Source organism: Schistocerca serialis, chromosome 5 (assembly GCF_023864345.2).
Source record: "Schistocerca serialis cubense isolate TAMUIC-IGC-003099 chromosome 5, iqSchSeri2.2, whole genome shotgun sequence".
Classification (NCBI taxonomy): domain Eukaryota; kingdom Metazoa; phylum Arthropoda; class Insecta; order Orthoptera; family Acrididae; genus Schistocerca; species Schistocerca serialis.
In genome coordinates, this window is record NC_064642.1 from 140,540,844 (window position 1) to 140,562,387 (window position 21,544).

General features: G+C 42.2%; 1 long non-coding RNA gene across 1 annotated transcript in view; it reads right to left on the reverse strand.

Moving 5' to 3' along the window:
- Nucleotides 1-668: 668 nt before the first annotated feature.
- LOC126481163 (uncharacterized) overlaps nucleotides 669-21,544 on the reverse strand; it is a 62,587-nt gene continuing 41,711 nt past the window's right edge. Inside the window, exon 3 of the long non-coding RNA XR_007587525.1 lies at nucleotides 669-758. This is a non-coding gene — a long non-coding RNA (uncharacterized LOC126481163). The remainder of the gene's footprint in view (nucleotides 759-21,544) is intronic.

A 21,544-nucleotide genomic window follows, 5' to 3' on the forward strand; every position in this document is an offset into this window, starting at 1 on the left:
CGTACAGGTATTTGTGTTTGATAATGTTGCAGTGGTTGGCATATGGAAATCAATGTCTTCTATTCAAGCCAGACACACTCAACGATCTCAAAGCAGTTAATTTGGCATAATGCAAACTTCATTATCACTTTCAAATGGAACCATCTGAATTTAAAGCAAATTTATCAAGTTCATGTAGGAACTGACATGTCATTCAATGAGGGGACGCCCTCTAAATGTTAGCTGTAAAGGCTCATTAAATTGAAGAAACACCTGCTGAACATACGCAATTCAAGATTTTGTTGCCAACAGGAATTGTGTATGAAAAGTGGAATAGGATGTAAGTGCCAAAAACTAAAATTTTCAATATTCAGATAAATGTGTCATAAATATTTGGTGATTATATTAATTTTATGAAAAAAATATGTGTATATCAAAATACCTCTACAAAACATGAAAACAGTTTTTTATGTATATGTATAAAGGGCACAAAACTTATGTGGAAAAAGAAGTAAGTGCCATCCTTTCATTTTCTGGAAAACGCTGTAAGTGCCTTACTAAGTTTGTGAAAAGGATGTAAGTCAAGGGTTTATGTTAAAAAAAGAAGGTAAGTCCATTGTAGTTTTAAGAACGTTTGATAACTTTATACATAATTTTACTCTTTCATTACTAGGCTAATATAAAAGAGGTATAAAATAAAATTTTGGATGTTTTTTTGAAGCAAAGTTGTTTGTCTTCAGTTTATTTTGCTTCTTCTTTCATCAGTAAGTATAAGCCACCTGAAAACCAAAAACTGAATCAGATGTCTAAATTTATTTTGGGTGTCTCAGCTATATACATAAAATTTTGACTTTTGATTCACTTTCAAAATTCATTCTGATACAGTTAATCATTTTTGACTAAATCAATTTTATTTTAAAAACACACACACACACACATATATATATATATATATATATATATATATATATATATATATATATATATATATATATATATATATATATATATATATATATATATATATATAAAAAAAACAAAGATGAGATGACTTACCGAACGAAAGTGCTGGCAGGTCGATAGACACACAAACAAACACAAACATACACACAAAATTCAAGCTTTCGCAACAAACTGTTGCCTCATCAGGAAAGAGGGAAGGAGAGGGAAAGACGAAAGGAAGTGGGTTTTAAGGGAGAGGGTAAGGAGTCATTCCAATCCCGGGAGCGGAAAGACTTACCTTAGGGGGAAAAAAGGATAGGTGTACACTCGCACACACCCACATATCCATCCACACATACAGACACAAGCAGACATATTTAAAGACAAAGAGTTTGGGCAGAGATGTCAGTCGAGGCGGAAGTGTAGAGGCAAAGAAGTTGTTGAAAGACAGGTGAGGTATGAGTGGCGGCAACTTGAAATTAGCAGAGATTGAGGCCTGGTGGATGACGAGAAGAGAGGATATACTGAAGGGCAAGTTCCCATCTCCGGAGTTCGGATAGGTTGGTGTTGGTGGGAAGTATCCAGATAACCCGGACGGTGTAACACTGTGCCAAGATGTGCTGGCTGTGCACCAAGGCATGTTTAGCCACAGGGTGATCCTCATTACCAACAAACACTGTCTGCCTGTGTCCATTCATGCGAATGGACAGTTTGTTGCTGGTCATTCCCACATAGAATGCATCACAGTGTAGGCAGGTCAGTTGGTAAATCACGTGGGTGCTTTCACACGTGGCTCTGCCTTTGATCGTGTACACCTTCCAGGTTACAGGACTGGAGTAGGTGGTGGTGGGAGGGTGCATGGGACAGGTTTTGCACCGGGGGCGGTTACAAGGATAGGAGCCAGAGGGTAGGGAAGGTGGTTTGGGGATTTCATAGGGATGAACTAACAGGTTACTCCGCCAAGAGTGTCTTTCCGCCGTTCACCTAACCTTCGTAACCTGTTAGTTCATCCCTATGAAATCCCCAAGTCATGAATTGTCAAGATTAGCATCTTTCTTCAAAACATCAACTTTTTTCCAGGTTGCCGTAACATCACCTTCAAGACCCAAAATTGATGCCACTTTCACTGTGCTAGGATTCTTGTGGGAAATGCGGAAGTGGGAAATTTTACTTATAGCCAGATCTTTTGTATTTAGGTAGTCTTTAGCAAGGCCTTCAAAATCTATGAAGTCATCAGTATTCATAGATACTACAGTAAAAGGAGTTGTCAATTTTGCACCTGCAACTAGTGCTTCAAGATCTTTAGGTGTTATCGCTTTCACAGCTTTGTGTTTTTTCTCAATCACTCCAGAATCACGGTCACAGCTCATGTAGGTGGGTCCACTTACAAGATATTTCACATCAATTGAATGATAAATTCCTTTGTGGACTAAATAAATAATATACATTAACATCATCTGGTTTTTGTTTTGTGCTCTGCGATTATCGCATCATAACACAAGCATTTTACAAGGAAAATGGCCTCCAGTAGAAGCAACTTTGAACAAACAAGAAGCTATTTCGTTAGCGCCATGGCCTCCAATCCCTTCATGCCACATACACATATATGCAGATCCATTGTCTCCAACATGTATTCGTAGATTGTAGCAAGACAGCTGTCTGCAATAAAACATAGTGCTATGGGTAAGCATTGGAACAAACATAACTTGTTGTAGGTCCATACGAAAGGTTGTATAAGTAGCCATTGGAAGCTGTGAAGATGTAATATCTTGTTTCACCCACTTATGAGCCTTTTCCCATTTTTGGTGATGGAATTCTAGCTGTGCTTTTACTTCCTGTTTTGCCTTTTCACTTACCATAGATTGCAGCTTTGCCTTCAAAAAGTCACACTTTTTACAGGTATCAACTGCAAGATCTCTAAATTTTAGGTCTGGAAAATCTTGTTTTAACACTTTTGCATAAAAAAACTGTATCACTGCCGTGTCAACGTACTGTCACTAGCAACTGTGTAGCTGAGGCACATACATCATGACGGTGACATTTACATCCTTCCCATCTCAGCCCCGCTGGTGCTTGCACAGTGCTGCTATCTTCGAACTGCTCTTGAAACCAGTAGGAATTTTTCTGGCACATGCAACCTCTCTCGTTTCATTATGCTTGGCTTATACAACCCTTTTCACTATAAAAGTCATCTTTTTAATTTTTGGGAATTACATCCTTTTCCATTTTTTGTACTCAATTCCTCTAGATTACCAACAGGAAAGGATTTTTTTGGGTACATATGTACAATATGCTTGACATTTTGTCATTCTGCACTACAATCAGAACTGGTGACGTTGTTAATACCCATTTGTACACTGAGTCAGCACATCTTCCACTATTTGTCCTTATTCTGTTGAGTTAGATCAGATCCTGCAGTGCTCTTAAAAATCTGGTGTCCAGGTTGAGATGCAGGGCACCTTTAGCTGTTCTAGGGTATCACTGTTCTGCCATATCTCTGTTCATTGGTCTTTGTTGTCCACCAAATGCCTTTCATATTGAAAGGTGGATGAGTGGAGCGAAGTCTGTTTTCATCAAGTATAGAAAATGTTCTTGTATACAAGGAGGTAAGAATCACCTGCTATTTTTGTAAACTCTTACATGAGAGCATATCCTCGCCACATAAATGGGGGTGCTAGTTGGCTGAGAATAAGCAACCAGAAAGCTGGAGTGTTGCTGATTGTTCCTGTGATGATGCGTATAACCTAGTTGAGCTGCCTGTCAATGTGTCTGGTACATGGGCTGTTAATCTAGACTACAACATGATATTCTGCCATAGAGTATACCAGTCCAAGAGCAGATGTTCTTAGTGTTGGAGCTGATGATCCTCGTGTCATGCCACAAAGTTTCTGTAGGATGTTGTTTCTTGACTTCATCTTGGAGGCAGTTTTCAGCAAGTGTTCTTTAAAGTTGAGTGTCCTGTCAAGAGTGACCCCTACATAATGCAGACTTTTGTTGTGGCTCAACTGTTTTCCTTCAATCTGTATCTTCATTTCCTTGTTTGTGAGTTTGTTCTTAAGGTGGAAGCTGGTGACCTAACATGTATGTAAGTGGTAAACTATCTCACAGTAAGTTTAATATGCAGCAGTGTGTCAAGAAAATGTAAAGTCGTCAAGGCATATAAGGCTATTCACCGTAAATTATAACTGCTAAATTTAGGACATTTGAAGTGAGATAATAATCTCTGAGAGACATTTAAGCCAGTAACTGAAAGTCTTCAGCAGCTCTCACACACAAGGGGTGGAAGTAGAAGAGGGATATACTATTATCTGACCATAGTTGAAAAACATTGAAAATTATTTTTAGCAAAATGATAGATTTAAGATGTGTAGATGTGTTTCGACAGGAAAAATGTAATAATAAAGAAAAATGAGCATTTTATAGGACTTTAAAATATGTAGTGATTGTGGATGACATGTCCACATCCAGCTTTTGGTGTGCTTTACATTGATGAGTATGATTTCAAAACTAACAGAGATACACTTCAGAGCTCACTTCTGCTGTACTCTGTAAAGCAAATTCTCTATTTTTTAACAATGACAACTTCTGGAACATTTGTTTATTTATGTTGTTGAAATTATTGTACTGCCGCATGTAAGATAGTGATTTTGAATTCTCTCATCAGCAGTGGGTCAACTGAAATTATTTGGGAAAATAAAATAAAAGGGAAACCATTACACATGCAAATACCACTGTGAGAATCATCTAAATGAGGTTAGTTTAGATGACAATAGGAATGACTCCACAACATTAGACGATGCTGCACCCAACATTTCCACCTGTTTATCACTCGAAATACAACTAAAACTCCAGCAAATTACCCAAAGAAGAAACTATTTAATTTCCAAACATTCTTTGAGAACATATGGGAAAATGAGGTTTCAAATGTGCAAGAAACTGTCAGGATTCAGTCAGGTAACATAACATTGGACACTGAACTTCTTTCACAAGCCCTTGGTAAATATTTATGTGGTAAATGTTGTAAAACAGTTGTTTCTTTACCAGTCTTAGAATAATATGATAAACAAAGGAGACTGGCATCTTCAATAATTATTGTTTGCTCTTCTTGCCATAAAGAGAATTACTTTCATGTTTCAAAAACTGCTGATAACAAGTATTATGTAAATGTAAAGTTTGTTTATGGAATGAGATGTATAGGCACAGGGAACACTGGAGGTAAAACATTGTTTGCTGTAATGCACTTTCCTAAGCCCCATGCTAAATTCCAAAAGACTGGTGAAAGTTTCATCAGGCGTGTAAGAAGTGTTTCAGAAGGTGGCATGTTACAGGATAGCAAAGAAGTGGTGCAGTGTACTGATGGAGACACAAACATAGCAACTGCTGCAGATATGAGTTGGCAAAAGAAAGGACATACTTCCCTTATTGGTGTTGTTGTGGCTACTTCTGCAGACAGTGAAAAGGTGCTACATGTAGAACTGCTTTCTAAATTCTTCTATGTTTGTAAGAATAAAGGTGAACAGGTGCACAAAAACTGTGCTATAAATTTTGAGGGACCGAGTAGATATATGGAAGCTGGAGGCACAGTGCAAATATTTCAAAGATCCATTGAGACAAGAGCAGTGGTACATAAGTAGTACTTGGGGAACAGAGATAGCAAAGGATTCACAAAGGTCGCACAGACTAAGCCTTGTGGAGAAAACGTTCTACTGGAAAACTGCATTGGGCATGTGCAGAAACAAATGAGTGAAAGGCTCTGTACACTGAAAAAGGACTATGTTGAGAAAAAAATGTCTGATGGGGAAGGTATTGGTGGTGCATATAACTTACAGACAGCATGACTGATCACTTGCAGAAATACTATGGCCAAGCCATTAGAAATAGCATATTAGATTTGTTAGAAATGAAAGCAGCGGTATGAGCTACTTTCTTTCATCTCACCTCAACAAACGAAGAGCTAGTTCATTGACTTTGTCCTAAAGGAGAGGATTCATGGTGAAAATACAATAAGAAACATCTAAAGTATAAACACCACTGATTACCCCCTACTGTAGCTGCTGTTATAAAGCTGGTGTGTGATGACTTAGTGCATCCTGACCTTCTGAAAACGTGCCTGCATGAAAATGTTGGCAGGGCTAAAGTGCTACAAAAATTGAACATTGAATCAGGCTTCAACACTGTGAATATTTTGAAAGAGTTAGATGAAACTCATTTGAAGAAAGCAGATACAGAGATGGAAGAAATGGCTAAAAAGGCAAGAAAAATTCATAGAAACTTGAAAGTCACCAAAAATGACAGCAGTAATCCAGGTCGTGGGGCTGCAGTTTTCTAGGAGTGGACTGAGGTGAGATATTCCTCTAAAAACTTTAAGGTCATTTTTCTCAATTACGTAATTTCTTGCACTTTGGTACACTTCATAAGCAAATTAATAAAGCTAGACACATGAATTTTTTCTGGACACCAAAATAACCCCAATAAACTATAATAAGAAGGGACCTGTAAATACTATTGAAAAGAAAATATAATTATTTTTATATGTATTTCAGAGTACAGATTTGCTCCTTTTTTTAAAAAAAAAAAAACCACACCAAGTAAAGGAATTGGTTTCTGCTAATAATCCTTTGTGGCACCGATGAAATCAACACCAACATTGATATGCATTCATCTTTGGACTCTAAGCATTATCTTTGGCTGTTCCACCATGTTGAGTCAGTTATTTGTGATCCTTGTATGTGTTAAGGTTAATAAATGAACTACTGCTAAACGGGTGTGATTATTGGTGCAATCAACCCGAACATACTCCTCACTGGTAACCCCGAGTTGTAACGTCTTCCATTTTCGCTGGTTTACTGTGTCCACGACCTCCACATCCGTTATTTTCGTGTGTATTACATCGACACAGCATTCGAACAATGTCTTCAGCCCAGCGCCTAACTCCGCATTTTGTGATTGACATGCATCGTGTTACGGGCGATGTACACCCACCAGGACTGCATCACGATGCGTCTCACTCAATGATTCCGCCGATTTCGCCGGAGGTTTTCGAGCCTGCAACAATAAGTGAGGTTAGGAGTGCACATGACTCCGGGTATCAAACGCCTTTGTTCCTGCCACATGTGCCCTCCCTCATCGATGGTGCAGTTACCTCTTATGGATCTCCGTGCAGTATGGGACCAATGCCGATTTCTGCAACTGCTTCTTCGGACAACCTACTACCGCCAGGACAACAATTTGCCATGCTGAAATCCATGCAGTACCACGCGGATACCTGCCACGTGGCCGGAACTGCTTCGTTCACAGGTCAACCTCCTCAGCATCTGACTACGCCCGCGCCTGCTTTGGTTCAGCATCAGCACATGCCTTCCTACTTCGATACCACAGCCTGCAACAGGAACAATAACTTGTTATCTGTGCCTGACCTCCCACTGCTATGCCTCAGTGTTTTGTGCCACGACATTTACCTTATCTGCACACCATTTTGAGTGGAGGGCTATGAACAGTGAACATTCGACTATGAACAGTGAACATTCACACATTCCATCCCACGTTCGACGTCATTTCCCACACTGTGCTTCTGGACAGCCTGCACCTCCACAGCCTCCCTGCAACACAGGTGCCCCCAGCTCTGATCATACATCGAGCTTTCTGCGGACTAACACGCGTTCTCAAACTTTGAACTCTTTCTCAACTGTCACCTCCGCACCGGTTCCCTTCGAGCTTCCGCTACTGTTCTCGGCACATCTTGGTGCCTCATCTGCGATGCGCCAATCTGAACACACCCGCAATGTGTTGAGCTTCCGCAACCGCAATCAACACATTATGGTGTCTCACCCACGTCGGCCTTCCGCGTCATGACGGATCGCGCTCAACCACAACGTGTCATCTTCATGCTGTCACCCGAATAGCCGTCGTTGCCACATCCCCTGGAGGCACACTCTCCTGGAATACTACAGCAACAACAGCTCGATTCAGGCAATGCCCCGACGAACTCAATTCAACCTGTTGTAGCGGGGCTTTGAATTTCGCCGCGCTACACTCGTTCCCTCAGATACAAAATGTCTCGTCGCAGCGGTATGAGCGCTCGACGGCAGAGAAACTACTAAAATTGTTAACTTTTTTGTTTTTTTTTTGCGTTTCAATTGTCTCTTGATAGCCGTAGCTTAAGGCAGGCGTGATCGGATGCTGACGTAAAAACTTAATGGCTAATCTTGATCTGATTGTAATGTGTAGACATTGTGGAAGTAATTAAGAAATTCGGTGGATGGAAGTAGCAAAGTGAATTAAATTGCATACAGTATCAAGATGATTTTAATTGGTATAAATTAGTGATCCCTGGACTATTACAAGATTTCGGAGCAGATTTTTTCACGCTGATATGAAGGAGATTTTTGAAGACGTGGACGCCGCCCGAAAGAAGATAAGTTAATCTGGTAAAGGATGATCTCTCGTCTATGCCACTTCCCCCTGTCAGTTACATTCTGTTATTCTCTGTTTCTTTCCAATAACTTTTGTAGTGAAAATTTGTTTAACTTTTGCTCAAAAACGCCACAAGGACCACCCCAACAATAGCTTTTCCGAATAACGAAGTCCGATAGCTTTTCCGTAATACAAAGTCCGATCTGCATTTCTTTCATTCTTTCCCTTTTTCACGGTCTCTCTTCTCCCATTTTTTTTATTAACCACTACAACTGGCTCCCGCGTCAGGACGCAATTTTCGGATGTGTCGTTTTTGAGCAAATTTGAAACTTTAATTTGTATTTTTTCCCAACAGAGAATAACCAAAAATCCTGAAGTTTAAAGGGTAACGAAAACACCAACTTTATTGTACCTAAGCAAATGATTATACAACAATATTGTAAAGAATTTTTGTAACTAATTCAATCTGTTTTTCTTTGCATGGCATATGTTGATGCAAAACTGTTATTTTTAGGACTTTTGGTGATTATCCGATGGAGATGTATTAAGAAAATCCATATTTTGACGAATACGATTTACGCAGAAGTGTTTGACCAGCCGCTACAAGACAGAAAATTTAATGGTGAGTCGCACAATTATGTTTCATTCAAGCATTCAATAGCCAACTGCAGAATCCATTTTTCCCTTTCCACACATCCTGTAGTTTTCTTCTAGATTTTTCTAAAATTATCTATCTCTATTGTAGTTTGTGGTAATTATAGTATTGTTGTAGCATACGAAGATCGTGAATTTGACAGCCAAACAGTCATTTGTTACGAAAAAATTTTGTCCGCCCTGCTGCAGCTTTCTCAATCATTGTTTGCAATAGAGCAATCATTTACATTGACGAGAAAATATTTCAACCTAAATTTGAGTCAAATTTTATTAATCAGACTTATATTATTCCCTTTTTGACTTACGATTATACATTCTATTACAATGGAACGCAGTAAGGTAGAGATAGTTTCAGCAGATGAGTTAAGTGAAGTAGATTCATCTTTCAACCAACAAGGAAGTCCGCGTTTCCCTCCATGGACCAGTTCACAGATCAATGCAATGATTTTGCTTCAAACTCGCAACATTTGTGATAATACACAGATGGCGACTTTAAATGACGAAATGTGGAATGGACGCGAGACTAGACCGTCAGCGCCATTGTTAACATCCATGTCAGAACCGAATATGAGACAAATTCAGCAATGTGACACAAATCGGACACAGGAAACTGACAAACTGGACCGACTATTAGAGTTATTTGCAGACATGAAATGAGACGTTTGTCAGAAAATTGAAGCAAAACTGGACGCACTTGGTCAGGACTTGAAACAAAGGCTAGATAAAAGCGACGAAAAATTTGACGTATTAAACCGTACTATGACCGAAAATTTTGAGCGAACGACAAAACAGATGACAGAATTAAATAACACCACTCAAAAGCTCAGCCAGAGATTTGAAACTTTGTCCAACCGAGTCACTAAACAGGAAGAAACTTTGGTTACATTCACACATGAAACAAAAAACAATATCACCCGATGTGAGAATCAGTTAACTCAAATAGTTAATGTGCAGCAGGAAGTGAACACCCGTGTGGAAGAGTTAGCTCAGGCCCACACTTCAGCTAGCTCCACCCAAGAAAAGCTGACTGAAGAAGTGGGAAATATTACCCAACAGCTTACAATGGTAGTTCTTGAACAAACCCACCTCAAAGAAAAGATAGAAAAACTAGAAGATCGAGCGGACCTCGCGTCACTAAACAACGACACCAACATGGCCGAAAGAATTGTACATGAATGTAAATTGTGTGACGACTACCTGGACAAAAAACTTGAAACAATTACACAGGACATACTTTCAAAAACAAAGACACATGTTAAAGACAAGACAAAACACATACAAGACGAAGTGACAAAATTAGTTGTGCCGTGTTTGGCGATAGGTGCAAACGCATCGTCAGGAAACGACAAAACAGCTAAAACCGTGGCTAATGACACAGACAGAACACCACCTATTGTGGAATCACCTATTTCAAATCAAAATTACAATGTGCCGCTTTCTTTTCCACCGAACGAGCAATATTACGTTACCACACCTAGAGTAGCAAGTGACCTAAATCACATCAATACAGTTATGCCAACCGGCATGGCCGATGACACGTTTGTAAGACATGGGTATTGCCAGACATTTTCCAGTGAGGACAAGCACAAAGCCCACCCTATTGTGTTTATTAGATCATTTGACAGTGTTTTTCCACGTAATTGGTCAGAAGTCGATAAAATCAGATACGTCACCAATCTCATGAGAGGACGAGCAGCTAAGTGGGGTGCCGCTATGAAACGGCGGTGCCTTACGTTTGAACAGTTCGAACAAGCCTTCTTGGACGAATTCTGGTCCGAGAATGAGCAACAGAGTCTAAGGAGAGAAGTGTGCAACCCCGAGACCTATGACCCTAAAAAAGAGACCTTAAGACAATACTTTGAGAGGTACCTAGACAGGACACTGTACTGGTCCAAACTAGCCGACTTGCCAGCGATAATTGACACTTTAAAGAGCCACTTACCCTTTCCATATCGAAACAGATTAATAGGAGTACCGGAGAATGACGTTAAGACTTTCTTAAACTTCTTAGAGCAAATGGACGTAGTTTACAGAGGCGATTCACGCCATTCAAATTTTACGCATATTAGTAAACAAAATCAGTACCCACCCCAAAGGAATCGTAGTGACGGTGGTTGGTGGAACCATCCGTCCGCGCCGCGACACAATACGATGCCTGTGCGCGAAACATACTCAAATGGAAACGTGTATGACAGTAGGAACAACTGCAGAAATTCGTGGGATAATAATAACAACAATAATTATCACCCATATCAAAATGGTAACTACATGCAAAATGAAAATCACAGACAGTACAACAACAACAGCAATAGGAGACGTGAGAATAACCGGTACAACCCGGGCTACTTTGACAGGAACATGCCATATAACAGACATAATTACCATCAAAACAATAACAATCCAACAATCACCGACAGAATATGTGGAACACACAAAATTCACGCATGACAAATCATAACCCTCCACGGAATCCGCCGCCGTTCCCCAGTACAGTTATGCACTCCCCGCCACGAAGTAGCAATAACAATTGCGGCACGCCATCAGATGACGCGTGGGCGCCAACCGGCCGGAATGTAAACATAGTGGAGCTGGTCAATGAACCCGGCCAAACACAGCAGACGACGGAAAACAGTCGACGACCGAGCTAAGCGCTCGTGCTTCGGTCGTGAGGTGTTCTAAGAGCGCAACGGCTGAGACGGTTTGTTTCCTCAGGTACGATGACAAAATGACAGCAAAACAGGAATTAACCAACGAGATAAACATTAAATCAGACAGTTGTGTTAAAGAATTCATACAAGCTACGGCATGGGTTAAGTTTAACAATTATGATGTACAAATTTTATTCGATACTGGTGCTGTTGCAAGTTTGATGTCAACCGCATTCTATAATGAATTGAAACAAATTATAAACATACCTACATTACCTGTACGGAATTGCCACGTGGTTAGTGCCACAGGTACTAAATCTAAGAACATACGCATGCAAGCCCTTGTTAACTTCACATTTTCCAATACACAGTTCAAGTGTAATTTTCTGATTGTAGACAAGCTTATCGTACACTGCATCCTAGGGATGGATTTTTTTTTAATGAACACAAAGCAATCATAGATTTAAGTAATGGCATATGTCAATTATCCGTAGGAGAACAACTAATTAATGTTGAACTTAACAAGACGATTGAACCACGACAAAAACATTACGAAGTAAGTCAATTTCAATTGGTATATCCTACCATAGTTAGTGTATGTACATAGTTAGTGTATGTAATTTAACACTTGTAGATTCAGACTATCAGGAGATTGAGCAGGATTTATTATATTCAGGTCCTTTCAGAACAGCAAGCATACCTCACCCAGGTTGTTACTCCCTAGAATACCCGTTATCTCACAAGCCGAGGGGGCTGCATCCCCACAGACATTTGAAACCCTTTGTGCACTAAAACAACATAATATAATGATAACTAAGTTGAACATGAGCAAGTTGCTGTGAAAACGAGATCATAAATATTTGTATTGAATACACGAACATTAAGTTATACAGCCTAAGAACACAAACATTCATTTATGGAAATTATATACTCCAGTTACACTTGCACACATAATTATGAAGAGAAGGTAAACCCAGGTGAGTACACTTACTGAATGAGAAAAGATATTCATATAGGAATGAGGTCTACGCAGGTTACATTGGTTGTTAATTGTAAATTATAAGGTGAATCAACAACTAGTTAGTTATTTCAAGGCACTATAATGAGAGGAAATAATAGCTATTGACATCAGTAATGACATAGGTATGTAGCAGAATGAATGAGGATGTAAGAATGAATGATCAGTATGAATGAGTTAATATTTAAGTTAATATAAGAAGGTAAGTTACTGTGAAGTAGTTGGAGACAAGAGATTATTTGAGGAAAATATTATTGGAGTTTTATGAGAATGGAAGTGCCAAATGGCCCCATGTATGTGATATATTAATGTTTGATGAGGAATATGTTTAATGTATAAGGATATATATATTATGATGAATATGTGAGTAAGGAACGAGTGAGAATGTTTTGGTAATATTGTGCTACATAGAGAAGTGAGTAAACAGTCAACATCTTTAAGATTATACAAGAATTTCAGTTTGAAAGAAAACATTTGTGATGAGTTAGAACACGTGAGTACAAGACGTTAAAAGTGAATCTATTTACAGTGCCCTTGAAAATGAACGAATGTAAGAAAAGCAGAGTGAACATAATGGTGATTACAGCTGTTGAAAGAAGTGTAATAAGAATATAACTTGGAAACACATTAGCTTTAATTTATTTCAGAAGTGTAACTTAGTAACCTTTCGTTAAGTGTTGTTAAGCCATTGTGTGGAAGAAAACATTTATAGTTCGTGTTCAGACAGGAGAATGATATTTTAAGGAACTTAAGTTGAAATAAAGTTTTTGCACAGCCCTCATGTGAATACATTTGTACAGAAAAAAAAATTTTTTACACAAGATAGAAAACCCTGAGGAAGCAAAAGATAGGAGAGTTATTAAGGCTGTTTTGCGACTCGTACAACACCTCCACTTAAGCGAACAGATGACAAAATTACATCTACGTTGAAGACATTTGACTTTTCAGGCTATGCAAGGTAAGTGCAAAGGAGCAGTGACCACCCGTGCAACTGACGTCGAGCAACGGACAGTGAGAAAGAGACATTTTACTGTCAATTATAATAATATGTTCTTTATTTATGATTTATAGATAGAAATGATGTATATACACACAACATACATAATATTTAACCTTCATTAAAGTAGAAGAAAGTTCATGGTTGAACTCTTGAGAGGAAATTTGATATGTTATCATATAATACACATTATGAGAGAGACAATCTCTGAGGTACATTTTCCATTTGTATAGACGGTATCCACAAGAAGTGGAGATATTGAGGAAATACTGAGCAGACATGCGATTCACTCATGCAAGGATTTGTTAAGGTATAATACACTAAGTCATATGAACAGTCAGAACACAAACAGAGAATCTGTCATGATGTTACACTACACAGACGTGACGTAAGGACACTTACATTTACCCATGATTTGGTAAACTGTAAGCACCTCCTTTCACACACCCCTTGAAGGTGATGCAAACGTTATAATGTATTATGTTCTTTTTTTATGTATTAGCTGTAGGATTAGGTAGTTTTTAGGTAGTGAATAGTTTCTTCCATTCTATCTTTCTTTCTTTCTCCATTATCCTACCACCTCCTGCAGCTGGGTATTGTTTGTTTATGGAATGTAAGAATATATTGTGTGACAGTAAACTCTCAGGTATGAATAAAAAGACATGAAGAAAACTGAGTATGGCATTAAAAGCCTGGTCAACCACTAGCCAAGATATGGAATTAAAAAAAAAGAGAAATAATAAATGAAGGAAAGCCCGTGCTTTAAACATTAAGTCTTATATCCCTTGGCACGTCAAAACCTTAATAAAGAAAATCAAAATGACCATAAACCCCAATAAAAGAAAGCCAATGGGACTTAGTATAATTTTTTTTTTAGTGTAAATATTTCACGTGTATATTCTTGTAAATTTATATGCATTTGTATATGTGTTAAAACTTTGCATATTGTCAACATATTTTGAAACGTGACCACGAAATGCAAGCTTTCATAATTAACGATGTAAACATGCTTGGACAAAGTGAACTGTTAAAATGTAAATGTGGCAAAAAGTGTTGCAAACTGTGAACGTTATAAACGACGAATTTTGTGTTGTTTGTGAAACTTATGGTCCATAAACCAAATAACTGTTTGTAAATCGATATAAACTGCAATTTACTTCGACGATAATAAGGATTTTCAGGTTGCAAATGAACGTTTGTTGGCAAGTGTAAACAATGTGGTGAAACACCTACCTTTGCGAACATCGACGCCGTTGTTCCTGGCCGGCCTTCAGATGCTTGGAGACAATAAACTCAGCACCTGTCGTAGGCGATGTGGAGGCTAAAAACTACATCGACCATATATGCCCCGGGAACAATAGTCATGAAAACGCACAAGGACCTGGAGTGTTGTGTCGTAACAGAAGACATGGATGTTGCTTCAGATCACGCACACGCTCAATCTTATGGTGTCACCGGACTTAACACGCCATTTATGCTGGAATAACAACTTGTAATGAACACTATGTGAAAGTGAATATTGTTGAAGACTGTCATAACACAGCGATTTTGAAACTGCCGCACGAGAAATTCAGTGATGCTATTGCGCATGCGCAAAGACTACGTGCTGCCAGAGATGCATTGGGAAACCAACGCTGGAAGCGCACAACATTAACTGCGCTGGCGAACAGCTTGTTCAAACAAACTGTATGTAAAATATATTAATTGTGTAAAAAGGATCAAAACTGTAACAATTGTATGTAGTATATAGATTTAGAAAGTAAGTATTGGCAAAGATAATCCTGTAAGTATGCACGTGGTGTTTCCTGGGAAAATATGTATAATAGACATTTAGGTATATCTATCCTATTGTTTGCTAGGCTGCCACGCTAAATGTTTTAGCGTGACAGTCGAGGGGGCGATGTAGCGGGGCTTTGAATTTCGCCGCGCTACACTCGTTCCCTCAGATACAAAATGTCTCGTCGCAGCGGTATGAGCGCTCGACGGCAGAGAAACTACTAAAATTGTTAACTTTTTTGTTTTTTTTCCGTTTCAATTGTCTCTTGATAGCCGTAGCTTAAGGCAGGCGTGATCGGATGCTGACGTAAAAACTTAATGGCTAATCTTGATCTGATTGTAATGTGTAGACATTGTGGAAGTAATTAAGAAATTCGGTGGATGGAAGTAGCAAAGTGAATTAAATTGCATACAGTATCAAGATGATTTTAAGTGGTATAAATTAGTGATCCCTGGACTATTACAAGATTTCGGAGCAGATTTTTTCACGCTGATATGAAGGAGATTTTTGAAGACGTGGACGCCGCCCGAAAGAAGATAAGTTAATCTGGTAAAGGATGATCTCTCGTCTACGCCACTTCCCCCTGTCAGTTACATTCTGTTATTCTCTGTTTCTTTCCAATAACTTTTGTAGTGAAAATTTGTTTAACTTTTGCTCAAAAACGCCACAAGGACCACCCCAACAATAGCTTTTCCGAATAACGAAGTCCGATAGCTTTTCCGTAATACAAAGTCCGATCTGCATTTGCTTTTCATTCTCTCCCATTTTTTTTTATTTTCCAATACACTGTTCTTCCGAACATTCTACAATGCTTACTGACCCTGCCGCCATTTAATCACGACAGAGCTACAATCTGGTTCAAAATTGTGGACGAAGTGTTCAACCATTATAAACTCGATGAGTCAACCAGGTTTCTGTGCCTCATCACCCACCTGCACGACCAGGAGAACTCACCTACCCGGTACACTCTAGCCAAAAAGACAGTTCTGCGTCGGCTTGCATGCTCACTCAACTGAGGCAGCAATACGGCAAGTGCTCCACATCAAGCAACTAGGCAACAAAAAACCCTCCCAGCGCTAGAGACGGCTACATGCTCTGATTGTTTGCCGATCTACTCTCTGACACAGCTCTCCTCGCCATCTGGTCAGATAAACTATCTCCTCACATCCGCTTTGCTCTGGCTCAAAGGTCTCCCAAACCTATCTAGCAAAGAATGACAATTGCTGACAAGCTACACGATGCATCACTGCTCTATTTCGCCAGCCAGTTCCTACCTGACAAGTCTCAGATTCAGGCTCATCGTCCTGCGGCCGGACGTGGCTGGGGCCGTACTGTGCCAACCGTTCCACTCGCTCTGGGAAGCAGTAAACAAGCAACTGGGACATCACCGGCTCCACCACGGTCATGCCCCCTCCTGCAACCCAACCTGCTGTGGCCACTGAACCTTGGCCACTGTCATTGGAAACGAACATTCCACAGGAAATGCAACCGCACTACGCATACTATTACTTCCTCATACGGTTTGGTGAGGCGGCACGGAACTGCAGACCACCCTGCTACTTCCTAAACGTCAATCACAGGTAGGTCAGGGTGCCACCTCCTGCGCACAACATGACAGGCACCTCCCAGTGCTCCATTCTGTCTGGGAATGACTGGATAATTGCGGGATACTTTACATTAAAGACATTTTGTTGGGATACCTTTCCCTAGTGGACACAGGCGCTGATGTTTCACTGCAGCCTACGTCCTTAGCATCATCGAACATCCACCTTCATCATACTTCACTAAAAGCTGTGAATTCAACTAAACTACAATGCTCAGGTTTAACTTCCCACGTCATCTCACTCTCCGCAAACTGCAAACTCAAGTGGACTTTTTTAGTGTGCGAAATTGACGAACCTATACTAGGCATTGACTTCTTGCGACACCACAAACTTTCATCAGACCTAGTGTGAAACACTGTGTTTCATCATCCATCCAAGACTCACTTCCCCTGTGCTCCATCGAGCAAACCCCCCTGTGACTCATCGGTCCAGGCTCATCTTATCCGTACATGCTCATCTCTGTCGACGATGTTACAAGAAACCACGCACAAGTGCCTTGTCGAGCTTGAACACATTGCTCGCCTACACAAGGAATACCATGAGCTCTTCCTCCGGCTCCATGAAACACAGCTCCAGCTCTCCGATGCAGCAAAGCAATTACAGACACTACAGCAAGGTCAGTAAGTGCGCCAAATCTGCTTGCAGTCCCAGCAATCGAGCCTCCGTGGGTTTACCTCCTGCTACCCCTCGCAACTGTGCTATCAAGACTGCCATAACATGTACTGACAGTTCCGCAGGGCCACACCATCCTAACATGGCAGCATTTGACACTCAGCCGGACACAAGTGCGCATGCGCGATGAGTGTCAAGTGTTCTCGAACTGATGGCTCCTACCCCGCCCCTCGCAGACAGCACCTCAAACTATGCAACTTCGGCTCCTGCTCCGTGCGACCGCCACTGCCAACACAGACAGTGCATTCACGCCAAGCGTTTTGCCTGCTTCCGTGCTGCCACAGGCTGCGCCCTCAGACAATGGACTCACTAACGGCTCACGAGCTCTACCGAGCCCACCCGACCAGGGTGCCTCTGCTTCGGCCCGCGGCCATCTTGTCGCATTGACTCCTGGTACACTTCACAGCCCTGGCTCCCTTCGGATCCGCTGAGTGGCTCTGAACACCACGACCACGTCTCGCCTGCCCTGCCCGCCACACATTGTAAACAAACTGCCTCCCATGCCGCCGGCAACATTTTCGTCGTCACAAACTTAGCCTCACGCCAGGTCCCTGATCTCCAGCAAACCACGTCGACTTTGTCTCGAGCACCTATCCGACCTTAAAAATCAGATTTGTGAACTACTAAGCTCCGGCGTCATTGAACCCTCTGCCAGTAGCTGGTCTATGCCCATACATATGACACCCAAGGAAGACAGGTCCTGGTGCATATGCAGAGACTACCGTCGACTAAACGCAAGAACAATTATGGACACCTACCCCATACCCAACATTGCCTACTTTACCAGTTCCCTCACAGGTGCGACCACGTTCTCAGTCATAGATTGCAAACGGGCCTACCACCAGATCTCCATGACACCTGAAGACATCGAGAAGACAGCGATCACCACCCCGATCGGGTTATTTCAGTTTCGATTCATACCCTTTGGTCTGAAAAACGCAACCCAGACCTGGCAACGCTTCATCAACGAAGTGCTATTCGACCCCGACCTAAAATTCTGCTTTGCATATCTTGATGACATTCTTGTGTTCAGCTCCTCCGTCGAGGACAACATTAGACATGTGCAAACTGTTATGAACACTCTCGTCGCAGCAGGCATCGAGACCAATCAGGACACATTGCAGCTACATCAACCTGCTGTCACTTTTCTTGGTTTTCGAGTCTCCGCCGATGGCACTTCACTGCCCCCTGAGAAAGCACAAACAATACTAAACCTACACAGACCTTCGTCATTCAAAAACCTCTGGCACTTTCTGGGGACGGTTAATTATTATCGCCAACATCTACCTCGGGCTGCGGAGATTCAGGCTCCACTGACGGATGCCTTGGCAGGCATCAACACTTCTGGATCTCGCCCCATTCCATGGACCCCTGCTATGACTGACGCTTTCACTGCCCTCAAAAATCTTCTTGCCGAGGCATGCAGCATCGCGCATCCTCATCCCAACGCGCATCCTTTTCATCACCACAGATATGAGTGATACTGTTATTGGCACTGTCCTTAGCCAGACAATCGACGGCCAAACTTCGCCTCTGCAGTTCTTCTTGTGCAAGCTCACCAATCCACAACGGAAATATTTCGTGTTTGACAGGGAGTTGCTCATGGTCTACGAAGCAATCAAGCATTTTAAGACTGACATTGAGGGACGCCCTTTCTATGTTTTAACAGACCACAAACCTCTGGCTACGGCCATTACAAACCCACCACCTGACCTGCCTCCTCGCTGCTTCAGATACATGGACTTCATATCTCAGTTCACCACCGATGTCAGACACATAAAGGGTGCTGACAATATAGTTGCTGATTTCCTTTCACGAGTCGACGCCGTCCATTCGCTGTTAGACCTCTATGAGCTGCCTAACCTCCTACCCGCCGACAAGGAAACACAAAACCTGATTTCAGACTCTACTTCTTCACTACACTTCATCTGCACAACCTTCCCTGGCATTTCTGGTGAGATCTGGTGCGACGACAGTACGGGCATGTTATGCCCCCTCATTCCAACCATGCTCCGTCGAGCTGTCTTCAACGCATTGCATAATTTAGCCCACCCCGGTGTTCGTGCATCCGCCCACCTCATAGCAGAGCGCTTTGTGTGGAGAAATGTCAACAAGAATTGCCAGCAATGGGCATGCTCCTGCGTTGGGTGCCAACGCTGCAAAGTACACAAGCACACTTCACCCCGCCTTCCGCGCCTTTTCGATCCCTCCTGGGCATTTCCAGCATATTCATATTGACATTGTCTGCCCTCTCTCCCGCTCTAACGGCTTTCGTTATGTTCTCTCGTCTATCGACCGAACAACTCGCTGGGTTGAGGCTGTCCCCCACCCCAATATTATGGCAGAACTGTTGCTCAAGCTTTCGTTGAGTCATGGGTATCGTGTTTCGGATGTCCAGCTATCATCATGACTGACCAGGGCAGACAATTTAATCAGCCCTGTTCAATGGGATCTGTACCATTTGCGGCATCCAGCGCATCCGTACCACAGCATATCACTCGCAAAGTAACTGACTAGTCGAGTGCTGCACTTTCAAGGCAGCTCTTCGATGCCACGGCTCTCTATGGACGGAGGCCCTTCCCCTTGTGCTACTCGGCATTTGTGCGATCTATAAGAAAGACCTCAAAGGCACAATAGCCGAGTTCGTATACGGCCAGAACATTGTTCTCCATGGCGAACTTGTGAGCCCTTCCGCTTCTCTCCCTCAGTCTGACTTACCTTCCTTCATGGACTGCATCAGACGTCACTTCATCAACCTCCATATCCCTCCGCCCGCCAGCCATTCCCGCCCAAAGGTTCACATCCCGAAATCTCTGGACAATTGCGAATATGTCATACTCCGAGATGACACTGTCCGTGCTCCCCTACAACCTCCATATACTGGCCCGTATCGAGTTTTCCAGCACTCAGCCAACACCTATGACATCCAGATGAAATATTCAGCTGTTACAGCCTCTCTCAACAGACTTAAGTCTGCTCGTGTTGAGCCTTCTTCTACCCCCCTTCAGGCCACGACCACGCCACTCATCATCGTGGCTCATGACACTCCGACCACTCCCTCCACATCGGACTTAAACACTCGATCAAGTAACTTCCAGCTCCAATTGTCGAGCTCTCCTCCGACTTCGCCCTCTACTCTGGTCTCACACACTCCGTCGAGTGACCACATGCTCCCCACGTCGAGCTTACCTATGATAATGCATTCGCTGCCGGCTCCTTTGCCGGTCCCTTTGACCTCTCCACCATCACCTGCCTCACCCTGTCAAGGCTTCTCACGCCTCCCCCCCCCCCCCCCCCATCTTGAACGTGCCCTCGCTCGAGGTGTTTGTGCCTGTCCCCCCAGACATAATCCATGACATCTCAACAACACTGCGCGATTATACACTGTTTGTCGTGTGTTTCTCTTCATCCAGTGCTCATGACACAACCTCCGCCATTCCCTGCCACCTGGTGAAATGTGTTCCCCTCCAGCCCGACGTCGACCTAGACATGCTTCGTGTGTTCGCCACGCCCTCTGGAGACATTGTCGTCATCGCTCAGTTCCACCCGCAAACCACCGGCCTACCTGTCGCCGCACGACCAGCACACCCAGTACGATGCCCGGCTCGCTTCAACGACTTCCAGGTTCGGTGGCCAAACCTTCCTCCACAGCATCTACGCACACAGCTCCCCGACAACACTGTTGAGCTGATTGAGGTCCAGCTCCCTGCGGACCACCCCTGCCGACGCCATAGTCAACCCCCCCCCCCCCTGGCCTCTCAAGAGTACTCCATACTGTGGGGGGGGGGGCGGGGGGGGGTGCCATGTGGCGCCGATGGAATCGACACCAACATCGATATG